Source organism: Salmo salar, chromosome ssa07 (assembly GCF_905237065.1).
Source record: "Salmo salar chromosome ssa07, Ssal_v3.1, whole genome shotgun sequence".
Taxonomy (NCBI): Eukaryota; Metazoa; Chordata; class Actinopteri; order Salmoniformes; family Salmonidae; genus Salmo; species Salmo salar.
The window spans coordinates 36974263-36988635 of NC_059448.1; the positions used below are offsets into that span (position 1 = coordinate 36974263).

The 14373-nt window shown below is 42.0% G+C and overlaps 1 protein-coding gene across 1 annotated transcript in view; it reads right to left on the bottom strand.

Annotated features, from left to right (window-relative positions):
* Positions 1–3701, bottom strand: part of LOC106609138 (D(4) dopamine receptor) — a 33875-nt gene extending 30174 nt beyond the window's left edge. Inside the window, exon 1 of the mRNA XM_014207615.2 lies at positions 3193–3701. The gene's annotated coding sequence lies outside the window, so the exon portion shown is untranslated. The remainder of the gene's footprint in view (positions 1–3192) is intronic.
* Between the last annotated feature and the right edge of the window lie 10672 nt (positions 3702–14373).

Sequence of the window (14373 nt, forward strand, 5' to 3'; positions counted from 1 at the left end):
TTAGCTTCCTGTCAACACTAATTAGCTCATATGCGGTTGGAATGGACTTGGAATGGAGTGTGTATGATGTGTGTTTGCCTATGTGTGTGCACTTCTCCATACCAGTACCATACCCCCAGTATTGACCTCTATTTGCCCTCTATCTCTCTCTCTCTCTCTCTCTCTCTCTCTCTCTCCTCTCTCGCCCTCCCCTGACCCTTTCCCTCCAATATCAATATTTTCCTTTCCTTTCATTGATCCTATCACTGTTTTTTTTCTCACCCCCTCTCTCTGTGGTCTCTCTCGTATTCCTTTTTCTGTCTCTCTCTTCCCCCTCCTCTTCTCTCCCACTCTCTCTCTGCTCCACGAGGGATTTCTCTGCTTTCATCCATAGCTCCTGCTCCTGCCGTGCTCTGTCGGCCGTGGCTGACTGAGTGGCCATTGTCCAGCACCACTCGTCACAGTCCACACCACCACTAGTGCTGCTGCTGCCATTTATCAAACACGTCACCCTCACCAAACAACCCGCTAAAATCAAAACATTTACATCATCAGCCTACTGTGGTGTGATGTCTGCCGGTACTAGGCTGTCTTTTAGTACTACTGTAGCGGCAACAACTGGACACTTGTGTCTCTCCGGTCTCCACACACAGACGACGAGCCGATCGGTATCCTAGAAACGTCCTTTGTCATAACGACGATGCTGATCCGGGGCCTCAGATTTAATTTACTTGGCTAATGAGCTGCCAGACGTTTTGCATGAGGCGAGGAACCATTTGCATCATCATGGGTCTGCGAGAGATTTATTGAGAGATGATTTCTCCACGATATATAAATGTCATTTCTCTGTCCATGCCAAATGATGCGGGGCCACAGATGTTGTAAAAGTGTCTGCAACAGGTGGCAAACGCTCAAATAAAACCTAATAGCATAATGTGCAGCATGTATCAGCCAGTCAGTCTGAATACAGGGCGTGGTCTGTTTCAGTGGAGGCTGGTGAGGGGAGGACAGCTCATAGTTATGGCCGCAATGGAATGAATGGAATGGTATCAAGCACATTGCATAGAAACAGTGTGTTTGATATGTGTTTAATACGGTTCCATTCATTTAATTCCAACCATTACAATGAGCCACCAAACCAGCCACAACTGGTCTGTGTCCCAGTAGCCTCATTACCTCATCTTCCATCCTTCACTGCTAGCCTACCGATCTAACAGGTCTTCTTGGAGAAAGGTATAAGTTCTATATATGACTATATATATATATATATATATATATATATATATATATATATATATATATATATATATATATATATAATATATATATATATATATACATACATATCTGGCTATAGTTTCATCTATCAATAGTCGTGAATGGAAGATAGAGTTTGTAAGGTAGTATCTGACAGGGAATATTTGTTTGGGAATGTATAGAGCGTGGCTTGATCGAATCTTGACTTGGAGGCTGCATACATACCAATGATGCCAGAAATAGCATGTAAGTTAGCAGTGCACCTCCCATTGATTCTGAAATGATTGTGTTCATCAAAACAATAGCAAACGAGACGGCGGGCGGGCATATTAGGATGCTCGGTGCTCTAAAACTAATCTGTAGCTCGCCTGCCACATGGATTTATAGATTTATTAATCTGAGCGTTTCTTAAAGTGCGTCCCAAATGGCACCCTATTCCCTATAACGTGCAGGGCTGGTCAAAAGGCGTCCACTACACAGGGAATAGGGCGCCATTTGAGATGCAACACTTTCTCTACTCTTCCTTCCATGAAGGTTTAAATTGGACAGCGTCGTGGCAGGTGATGGATGATTAAAGAATATAAACACATGGTTATCCAAAGGGTGGATCAGGGAAGTCATTTCACACCTGAGACAGTTAAAGAGAGCAGCACAGTGTGGTGCCTTGGGAAGCTAATAGAAGTTAAAGCTTTTCTAAAGAAGAAAGTTGTTGACCTTTTGTTTTCTGCTCATTAAATGTGCTGATGTCGGATTAGGTGTAGTTTACGTAACCTGGGTAGTCTTTTCCATTAAAAGCACTGCTGTTTTCCAGGGTGTGCTATCTGTTAGTTTTATTGACAGCTCTATATAGTCTAGTGACATTCTGACAGATAAGAAATGAAATCTTACTTTGTGTTTATCAATATAAAAAAAAAAATCACTGAACTGGCCTCTTATGTTTTCATTGCCCTTTAACTGTGTTTTTGCTAACCACCTGTCCTGTCCCATGTTATCGCTCCATATCCATTGCACATGTGCTCACCAGTTGTGGCTGACACAAGTTCTTTATCCTTGTGTTGGAGCCCATCCAGAGCTCACCAGACTGGGCTGGGTGGTGTTTGGTGGTGGCCTGGGTGGTGGAGGGTTCAAATTAAGCCTGGCAACGGAGCCAGGACTGTATTAACAAGAGGTTATGATACTGCGTATGACCTACATGTGGCTGTGCTGTAGCAGGAGGCAGTAGGAGCACGCCATGGTCACGTGTTTCAGTAGGATAGAGTCTCTTGGTTTCTTAGAAATGGAAATACTGAGATATAGTTGGGATGCTGGTCTTTATCACTACTCACACTAATAGAGCACAACTGTTCTATGAATTACGTTTCTGCGTGGAATGATTCTGTAATTGTCTGGGCAGTACTAAATGAGTAACTGCGGGTTTTCGATGGCTTTAAGGCTCTGTGGTTAGTTCCTTTTGGGCACCATGCCACCCTGGGGGGATCTTATCTCACAGACAGAATCTGACACCCCCCCTCATTAAGATGATTAGATTGAGGACAACAAAGTAGTGCACCAGTTCTCTCTGTCTTGATACTAATCATGCCTGATCTGTTTTGATTAAGAAAGTAATAATAGTCATTATAAATTCTCTTTAATATGACAATCTTTGAAATTGTATTTCTTCTGGTATACCAATAGTGTGCTTTTTCCATTTTTAAAACTCAAATGAATTGTTTATTACTGTTGAACATTTGGATATAACGACCATTTTATGTATAATTATGCGGAATCATATCACCATTTTCCAATAACCATTTTCACCATTATATGCAGATCTTTTTTATTAAGACTTTTTTTTCATGTTTATATCAATTACTCTATTTGTTAATGGTATTAGAGGACTTTATTTTCGAACAAGAGTAGAACATTCCAAAAACACAGAACAAAAAATATAGCACAAAAGGCAAAAAAGGTACTCACATCAACATCAAGCCTTTGACCCCATAAAGTCTATCAATCCTGTTATCACTGTCACTCCGAGGTCCCCAGTCCAAACTACCTGTCAGCCCTGATGTTGTCTGCTCCGCTGCTTTCCTTCTCTCAGCTCCACAAAACTGTCCGTCAACAGCTGTTTTCCCCCTCGCTCCGCCACACACTCACACTACTCCATCTCCTCCTGCGCTGCAACTGTGCAGAGTTTTACTATTGATGAGCCGTCTGTCTGAAGTGAACGTCCATGACCGATGTGTCAGAAACTTGTTCCCTGCCTTCACATTTATATGATGCAACGTGACTGAGCCCACATCGTCTCCCTTTTCAAAGACTCGGCCGCAAAGAGTGTGCTAGAACTCACAAACTCTCTCCTCTCACTCTCTAAATGAATCTCTGTCTCGCTCTCTCTTTCTTTCCCTCTCTCTCTCTATTTGTCTCTCTTTTTATCTTCCTCACCTTTGTCCGTCTCTGTACATCTCTTTCCCTCGCTCTCTGGATGCTGAGGGACCATCACTTGCTTAATTAGTCATGATTTGCCTGAAGCCTCTGTGATTGGTTAACAGTTAAAGGCTGCTGTGCACCCCTCGCCGCTCCCTTCACTCTCACAGAACAGCTGCTGCCCTATCACTGGGTCTCGCTATGTTCTGACTCCACCCTTCTCTTACTGCCGCTGCACCTGAATAAGCGCTTCAGGGCTTCTTGCCAGCCACAGAAATAGAGCTCGTAGAATAGACATTGTTCTATATTCTATTTGATTTTCCATGGAACCAACCATAGAAAACGAACTATACGTATATCTCAACGAGTCTCACCAATATGACAGCTTGATAGAACTGGCTTTAGGTGTGAGCACTTTAAGTGTGAGTAACACTTGCCTGTCACTCACTCTGATCTACCCTCAGGAGAGTAGTGAGTCTTGTACTCATCTCAATTGAAATCAGGATTACTCAACGTTATGGTGATGGGAAAACCAGAGAGTTCTTGAAAACATGCATACAGCTGTATGCTCATTCATTTTCATGAGTGTAGTTGATAGTAAACTGTACATAAAGTGTGTGTGTGGTTATTATTGACTCGTATATACAGTTGAAGCCAGAAGTTTACATACACTTAGATTGGAGTCATTAAAACTCGATTTTAAACCACTCCACAAATTTCTTGTTAACAAACTATAGTTTTGGAAGTCGGTTAGGACATCTACTTTGTGCATGACACAAGTAATTTTTCCAACAATTGTTTACAGACAGATTATTTCACTTATAATTCACTCTATCACAATTCCAGTGGGTCAGAAGTTTACATACACTAAGTTGACTGTGCCTTTAAACAGCTTGGAAAATTCCAGAAAATTATGTCATGGCTTTCGAAGCTTCTGATAGGCTAATTGACATCATTTGAGTCAATTGGAGGTCTACCTGTGGATGTATTTCAAGGCCTACCTTCAAACTCAGTGCCTCTTTGCTTGACATCATGGGAAAATCAAAAGAAATCAGCCAAGACCATAGAAATGTTTTTGTAGACCTCCAGTTCATCCTTGGGAGCAATTTCCAAACGCTTGAAGGTACCACGTTCATCTGTACAAATAATAGTACGCAAGTATAAACACCATGGCACACAGTCATTATACCGCATAGAAAGGAGACATGTTCTGTCTCCTAGAGATGAACATACTTTGGTGCGAAAAGTGCAAATCAATCCCAGAACAACAGCAAAGGACCTTGTGAAGATGCTGGAGGAAACGGGTACAAAGTTATCTATATCCGCAGTAAAACGAGTCCTATATCGACATAACCTGAAAGGACACTCAGCAAGGAAGAAGCCACTGCTCCAAAACCGCCATAAAAAATCCAGGCTAAGGTTTGCAACTGCACATGGGGACAAAGATCGTACTTTTTGGAGAAATGTCCTCTGGTCTTATGAAATAAAAATAGAACTGTTTGGCAATAATGACAATCGTTATATTTGGAGGAAAAAGGGGAGGCTTGCAAGCACGAAGAACATCATCCCAACCGTGAAGCACGGGGGTGGCAGCATCATGTTGTGGGGGTGCTTTTCTGCAGGTGGGACTGGTGCACTTTACAAAATAGATAGCATCATGAGGAAGGGAAATTATGTGGATATATTGAAGCAACATCTCAAGACATCAGTCAGGAAGTTAAAGCTTGGTCGCAAATGGGTGGTCCAAATGGACAACGACCCCAAGCATACTTCCAAAGTTGTGGCAAAATGGCTTAAGGACAACAAAGTCAAGGTATTGGAGTGGCCATCACAATGCCCTGACCTCAATCCTAATGAAAATTTGTGGGCAGAACTGAAAAAGCATGTGCGAGCAAGGAGGCCTACAAACCTGACATGGTTACATCAGCTCTGTCAGGAGGAATGGGCCAACATTTACCCAACTTATTGTGGGAAGCTTGTGGAAGGCTACCCAAAACGTTTGACCCAAGTTAAGCAATTTAAAGGCAATGCTACCAAATACTAATTGAGTGTATGTAAACTTCGGACCCACTGGGAATGTGGTGATAGAAATAAATGCTTAAATAAATAAAACAAAGTGGTGATCCTAACTGACCTAAGACAGGACATTTTTACTAGGATTAAATGTCAGGAATTGTGAAAAACTGAGTTTAAATGTATTTGGCTAAGGTGTATGTAAACTTCTGACTTCAACTGTATTGACGTGTGTGTTAGAGGGGGTTGCAACCTTATCTCGTGACACAGCCAGGTATGTGTGAAATGGACTTGGGAAAGGGTGTTAAACATTTTGGCCTCTCCAGCCCCCGGATGTCCTATACTCCAAGCAGACAGAAATGAAGCAGGGAGTCTGCTCTGAGGCTTATAGGAAGACCTGGAGAGAGGAAAAACAGCACACTGAGAAACGCCAGCAAAATCCATTACAGGTTGATAACCTAACCTTTCCCTGGCTGCCTTGGTCAGACCTGATGGAATGTGGAATTGGTATTTGGTATTTGATTAGGATCCCCATTAGCTGTTGCGATAGCAGCAGCTACTTTTCCTGGGGTCCACATGAAACATGACATAATGCAGAACATTAATAGATAAGGACGGAACTACATACATTTAAAACATGGAAAATATAACTAAAAGGTTCTATACTGACTCAACACTGAGAAAAAAACACAGAGAGACCTACTTTTCTAGGCCTACATGTATTATTTAGATTTTCTTACATTAAATTTACATTCAGTAGGATCTATCAGTGCAGACACATAAAATATTTAGGTAAAATAGGAGAGAGGTGTTGTGCTGTGAGGTGTTGCTTCATCTGTTTTTTAAAGCCAGGTTTGCTGTTCACTTGAGCAATGTGAGATGGGAGTTCCGTGCAATCACGGCTCTATATAATACTATACGTTTTCTTGAATTCGTTCTGGATTTGGGGACTGTGAAAAGACCCCTGGTAAACATGTCTGGTAGGGTAAGTGGGTGTGTCAGTGCTGTGTGTAAGTTGACTATGCAAACAATTTGGAATTTTCAACACATTCCTGTTTCTTATGAAAAGCTTCAACCTGGCCTTGGAATGCAATCACACATAGTTAATTCTGGAGTCAGACCTTCCCTGGACATGTCAGGCAGGCTCAGATGCCGCTTCCTGAGATTAAGCTGTGAGGGAGTAACCACACTGCATGTCATTGTAGAGCACCGTGACAGAGAGAAATTATAACTGTGACACGTTGTCTCTTCTGGCCCCTTGCCCCCCGTGTGGCTCGCGGGTCTGCTTATCCACACCCGTACACACACATGCAGTCAGAGCTGGCCCTAGCTTTTTGGGGTTCCTAAGTGAAACGTTGTTGGGGGGGCTCCTCCCACCTTGCGAGCACAACATTTTAGCGGTCCCCCTCTTGACAGTGGAAAGAAAAAAAGTACTTTTTCTCATTTGCCATGGGGCATAGTTTTAAAGCAAGTTTTCTGCAATGCTACACATTTTGCCATGGGCCAGAGAGAAGAATTTGCAATTGTATAACTAATTTCATGCAATTATAAAAATTTAAAAAATCCACGTGGCGGAGTGAGAGAGACTGACACAATCAATGGGGGCACCCTTGTTGGTAATTTAAAACATGATTACTACAAATTTAGATAACTGGCTAGACTAACATACCAATCTTAAAATGTTAGCTGACATGCGCTAATTGAATGACAGTCAGTGACTAACATCACAAGAGAGAAACTGCTGACGCACAACCAAATTTCTACTATTCTAACTCTCAACTGCTGGGACCCCGACTGAGTTTTTGGAAATTGATCCACGGGCCTGCAAAAGGGGGGGGGTTGACCATCCCCGCTCTAGGTGATGGCTTTTTTGTAGATAAGACAGTTCTTTGAATTTAATTATACTGGGAGCTGTTCTCATTGAAGTCACATTGCAGTACTCCAGGATGCCTTCATAAGTCTGGAAACGTGTAGAACGTAAGGTTACAGTGACAGTATATTGGAAGGTAGTGGAAGGTTACAGTGATTTTGGGCTATTCTGTGTGTGTGAGTACCTAATGTTCGCTCTCAGGGAGAGTTCGCCCTGTTCTGTTCTGTTCTGTGTCAGATGAACTTATTGTGTCCTCTCTGCTCGCCGTGTGTTGGTTCAGGGTCTGGTTTTTGATCGGTCTGTGTGTTTGTAGCTCTGACTACACAATGGATGTGTCTCAAATGGCACCCTGTTCTGTATAGTATACGGTGTTGCTGGCCGGCAGCTGCTCACAAGCCAAGGGGGAGACCGATAGTTTAATTAGACTTCAAACATCAGCTCCTGCTCCTTCTTTGATCTCTCGTTTGAAGGATAACGTGTGAAGATGAATGTGCGCCAGAGTGTCTTTATCACAGCTCAAGGCTGTGCTTTTTCATGGGTCGTTGTGTTTCTATAATGATAAATGTTACGGCCGGTCCATTTTGTCCAGGTCACTGTTAAACAAGGGTCATGTAATGTGATGTATTAGGAGCTCTACTGCTGCATTTGATTTGGTCCTATAGGTTCTGCACTGTAGTATCGGCACCAGCTCTGTGTGTGTTCCCTCTAGTGGTACACTGTACATATATGAGGTATGACGTGATGGTGTTGTCTACTCAGCTACAAGGTGAACCTCTCACTTCCCACACTAATTGGCTGTGTGTGTGTGTGTGTGTGTGTGTGTGTGTGTGTGTGTGTGTGTGTGTGTGTGTGTGTGTGTGTGTGTGTGTGTGTGTGTGTGTGTGTGTGTGTGTGTGTGTGTGTGTGTGTGTGTGTGTGTCACTCAAATCATTATTCACCTGGACAGGCTCTCTGCTCCTTATTAAAGTGGCCCGTGGCCATGGTCAGATGGGCGCCAGTTTATATCAGAATGGAATACACTACATCCTTGGCTAGCATATGATTAAGTGCCAAAACTTAGTCTCATCAACATTGATGTCCCAGAACAGGTGATATTTATTGAACCCTTCAGAATCCATTGACTTCCAAATGCTTAATTCAATTTGAAAAGTGTGATCTTTTCATGTTTAATTTAATTGATGGTGTATTTGTTGTGTTTAAAAACGGTCTCTCTGTGTGTGTGTGTGTGTGTGTGTGTGTGTGTGTGTGTGTGTGTGTGTGTGTGTGTGTGTGTGTGTGTGTGTGTGTGTGTGTGTGTGTGTGTGTGTTTGTGTTAGATACACTGACTGCCACATCACAAAGCCATCCAGCTTTACCAAGCTTTACTCCAATTAGTGGCTCCCACAATGTCTGCAAAAAGCCATTTAAAAGCTCCTCATAATCCTCTACTTGTCTCCTACTAACATGTTGTTAGAATTTCTTTTCAATGTTTTAATTGCTCCATCCATGTTTTATGCATGGTATATGCTTTAGTTGTGATTGCAAAGGGAAGGTATATTACTGGTAACTTTCAAGAATTTTGGTAACTTTCAAGTTTATGGAATTTTATCACATGACATCTAGTGGCCTTTTGGGGTACTTCCGATTATCACAGGTGTCTGTAATTAACTCTGGCCCTCTGTGTGGCCTTATCACATGTAAAATATATAGAATAATCAAATAAGATGATTTTAAATACAAAAAAATAGAATGACAAAGCTGGTGCCAAACTGGTGGCAGTTGTAAAAAAAATCTGTAGTTGGAAGAGTGTCAGAATGAATTGAAAATAATGTCATTGTTGATTATATATTTTTTCATTAATTGGGCTATTTTCTCTTGAACCATATGGCCTATCCATTAGAAACTCATGGAAAGTATGGACACATGTACAAAATGAATACTATACATTAGTCTTTATTTTTGTATTATTATTGATGTATACATTACAAAAGTTACCATAGATTGCCATAGATTACCTGTTAATTACCAAAATCACTGAAAGTTACGGTAACTTTGGTAAATTACCAGTAGTTTTGAAACCCTAGCGTAGTTAGATAAATTCAGGCATCTTGCTTCTTCTGATATCACAGAGTCCTACCCACCCCTACGTGCCTTCAGAAAATATTCACACCGCTTGATTCACACCGCTTTTCACATGTTGTGTTACAGCCTGAATTTAAAATTGATGAAGTTTTAATTTGTGTCACCGGCCTCCACTCAATACCCAATCATATCAAAGTGGAATTATGTTTTTCATTCATTTTTTTTCTTTCAAATTAATAAAAAATGAAAAGGTAAAAGTATTCAATCCTGTTGTTATGGCAAGCATAAATAAGATCAGGAGTAAAAATGTGCTTAACAAGTCACAAAATAAGTTGCATGGACACACTCTGTGTGCAACAATAGTGTTTATCATGATTTTTTTATGACTACCTCATCTCTGTACCCCACATACAATTATCTGTAAGGTCTCTCATTCGAGCAGTGCATTTCAATCACAGATTCAACCACAAAGACCAGGGAGGTTTTCCAATGCCTCGCAAAGAAGGACACTTTTTGGTAGATAGGTAAAATGTCACAACAGACAATGAATATCCCTTTGAGCATGGTGAAGTTAATAAATAGACTTTGGATGGTGTATCAATATAACAAGTCACTAAAAAGATACAGGCGTCCTTCCTAACTCAGTTGTCGGAGAGGAAGGAAACCATGGTGACTTTAAAAAAGTTTGAGTTTAATGGCTGTGATAGGAGAGGATGGATGGATCAACAATATTGTAGTTACTCCACAATACTAACGTAATTGACAGAGTGAAAATAAGGAAACCGGTACAGAATTGTAAAAAATCAAAACATGCATCCTGTTTGCAACAAGGCATTAAAGTAATATTGCAAACAATGGGGCAAAGCAATTCACTCGTTTTTTCTGAATACAGAGTGTTATGTTTGGGGCAAATCCAATACAACACATTACTGAGTACCACTTTCCATATTTTCAAGCATAGTGGTGGCTGCATCATGTTATGGGTATGCTTGTTATGGGTATGCTTGTAATCATTAAGGACTGGGGAGTTTTTCAGGATAAAAAAAAGGTAGAATGGATCTAAGCACAGGCAAAATCCTAGAGAAAAACCGGGTTCAGTCTGCTTTCCATCAGACACTGTGTTACGTGTGCTCCCTCTCCGGCCTCTAGGTCACCAGGCTGCTCGTTATGGCGCGCACCTGTCACCATTGTTACACGCACCTGCAAGTCGTCAGACTCACCTGGACTCCATCACTTCTCTGAGTGCCTTCTCTATATATGTCACTCCCTTTGGTTCCTTCCCCAGGCGTCATTGTTTCTGTTTTGTGTCTGTTGCGTTGTTCGTGTTTCTTGTTTCGTTTATTGATTAAATCACTCACTCCCTGAACTTGCTTCTCGACTCTCAGTGCACTTAGATACACACTGGGAGATTTATTCACCTTTCAGCAGGACAATAACCTAAAACACAAGGCCAAATCTACACTGAAGTTGCTTACCAAGAACACAGTGAATGTTCCTGAGTGGCCGAGTTACAGTGATGACTTAAATCTACTTAATAATCTATGGCAAGACCTGAAAATGGTTGTCTAGCAATGATCAACAACCAATTTGAAAGAGCTCGAATTTTTAAAAGAATAATGGTTAAATGTTGCACAATCCAGGTGTGCAAAACTCTTAGACACGTACACAGAAATACTTAAAAGTTTTGACTCAGGGCTGTGAATACTTATGTAAATGAGATATTTCTGCATTTCATTAAATTTTTTAAAACATGTTTTCACTTTTTCATTATGGGGTATTGTGTGTAGATGGGTGAGAGAGAAAAATCGATTTAATCAATTTTGAATTCAGGCTATAACACAGCAAAATGTGGAATAAGTCAAAGGTTATGAATACTTTCTGAAGGCACTCTCTCAGATTTAATGGCTGGTTGTGTGGTTGAAGTCCTCTGATCTAGGCTGGCAGCCTCCCCTCTGCTCCCCTTTGTCTGTTCAGGCAGATAAAAAGAGAAAGGGGGAGATGAGATCTGTAGCCATAGAGAGGGAGAGGGGGAGAGATCAGGGTCCTTCTTTGAGAGATTAACAAACGCTGTTACTTGCTGTTGTCGTGTGTGTTTTCAGTGACTCACACCGGCTGCATTTTCAATCAATTCGTCTTTATAAACAGAAAAAGATGTGTCAAGAAGAAGAATTTTCTTTCTGTTTATTTGATCATTTTCCAAAGTAGAGTCCTTCCCTTTTAGTCAGTGGCTTTTGAATCCAAATCCTTATTTTTTCCACACTGATTCCCCAAGAAACATGTGCCAAGTCGGCTCACTCTTATACCTGCTGCAGTTTTATATTAAGGCTTTGTGAAGTCAGGTTGCATTCTATCCTAACCTGTCTTATTACAGAGGGTCTTCTGTGTTTTCACTGTCTTCTTTATCGCTGTTAAAAAGTTTCTATAGAGTGCACTGCCACGGTGACAGTCGCTATGCAAATGGTCAGCTCTGAAGGCCCCTGCACACGGTACACTGACTGCCACCGTTCTGCCTAGCATTTGCATTTTGAGAGAGATGAAAGCGAAAGGGGCTTTTATGCCCATTCATAAGGTAGAATGAAGAGTTGACGGATGGTGGGGATGGAGGTATCAAACCTCTGTCAAATCTGGCTGTCATAGTCGTGTTTGTAGGTGGCAGGGAAGTCAGGCGCAGGAGAAACCAACTTGGTTAAACTGGAATATTTTAATTAACAAAAAACAAACTCCAAAACCAAAGTACAAAAATAACATGGGTAAAAATAACCCGTCGCACACCGATACAAAAATACACGCGTACATAACTCACAAACAATCACTGACAAGGACATGAGGGGAAACAGAGGGTTAAATACACAACATGTAATGAATGGGATTGGAACCAGGTGTGTAGGAAGACAAGACAAAACCAATGGAAAATGAAAAACTGATCAATGATGGCTAGAAGACTGGTGACGTTGACTGCCAAGCACCACCCGAGCAAGGAGGTGCATCGACTTCGGCAGAAGTCGTGACACTGGCAGATGCAACGTAGGCTTCATTCTGGGTTACAGATAGAGTACCAGTTAAAATATACCAATGGCACTGCATGTTTGTGTTAAGGTACAGCACATTTCCACAGAGAAGTACTGTAGCTAAAAATGTGTTCTTATTCTTAGGAGCATACATTTATTTAAACAGTGGTTTAAATAGAAATTTGTCTTCTCTAGCTTCTTAGATACTGACCTTTCTCTCTGCTTTTATGTCGTGTGCTGCGGCTGAATGAAAAAGTGGATAAAAATCCACTCTCTTCACTACACTACTACTAACACGCATGCACACACATGCACGTACAAACACATACAGAACACACACACAGTGCCACACATCTCTTTGCATTGATCACTGTCACTGGGCCTACATCTTTTCTTATGTCCTTCCGGTGGCGAAGATGTCGAGGCTTTGGCATCATGGTTAGTCTCAGGTGTCGGAGCTGACAGCTGAGCGGTTCAGTATCAGGTTTCAGGTAAAACCCAAGTGCAGACTGTGTTGAAGTAACAATGTTTATTACAACAACAGGGGCAGGCAAACGACAAGTCAAGGCAGGCATGGGTCGATAATCCGGAGTAGTAGGGCAAGGTACAGGACGGCAGGCAGGCCCAGGGTCAGGTCAGGCAGATGTCGGTAATCCGGAGTAGTGGGGCAAGGTACAGGACGGCAGGCAGGCCCAGGGTCAGGTCAGGCAGATGTCGGTAATCCAGAGTAGGGAAAAGCAAGGCAGGCCCAGGGTCAGGTCAGGCAGATGTCGGTAATCCGGAGTAGTGGGGCAAGGTACAGGACGGCAGGCAGGCCCAGGGTCAGGTCAGGCAGATGTCGGCAATCCAGAGTAGGGGAAAAGGCACAGGACAGCAGGCAGGCTCAGAGGCAGGAGGGCGAGGAAAAAAGAGACTAGGGAAAAGCAGGAGCTGAGACAAAATGCTGGTTGACTTGAACAAACAAGACGAGCTGGCACAGACAGACAGAAAACACATCTATAAATACCCAGGGGATAAGTAGGGAAGATGGGTGACACCTGGAGGGTGGTGGAGACAAGCACAAGGACAGGTGAAACAAATCCGGGCGTGACATTCAGTCTTTTATTTCTCCTTGGTCCATTGCAAGGGTTGGAACCAGTTCAGGGAACAGTACCGAAAACAGGAAAATAACGGTGTTATTTGAGGAACAGAACCCGAACCAGAAATGAAAGTATACTGTTCTGGAACCTAACTGCTATTTTAAAGCATGGGAACCGGGTTAATAACGTTTTTTTTAATGTTCCAGGCATTTTATTTCCAGTCCCACAAAAATCTCAAACAAAGCGCCTATGCACAGCCCTCACTCTGTCACTCAGAAACTTATTCCAGTGTCTGTCTGCCAGCTGGAAATCTTTCCCAGTGGGAGTATGTAGGGTACCAGCCCTTCCCCTTTGAAGCATAGGTTACTGTAGTCTACTGACAACTTTACAAGCATGATTCAGAAATTAGGGAGAGATGTTTAAAAGAATGGATTCACTTTTTCAATGCTAGTTAAGGATACAATTTCTCATTGGATTTATTAACTACCAAAAGGTAAGACGTGTTTTTAATTCTAGTTCTGCTCTGCACACACCCGCAAAATTTCAGTTGCATCTCAGGGGTCTGTCTGTCCTCCTCCTCACTCTCTTTATCTCTCTTTCTCACTCTCTCTCTGCCTGCCTCTGTTTCTCCTTCTCGTTCTCCTTTCTCCTTCTCTGTCCTCCGTTTCTCTCTATCTCTCCTCTGTCTCACCTCTCTGTG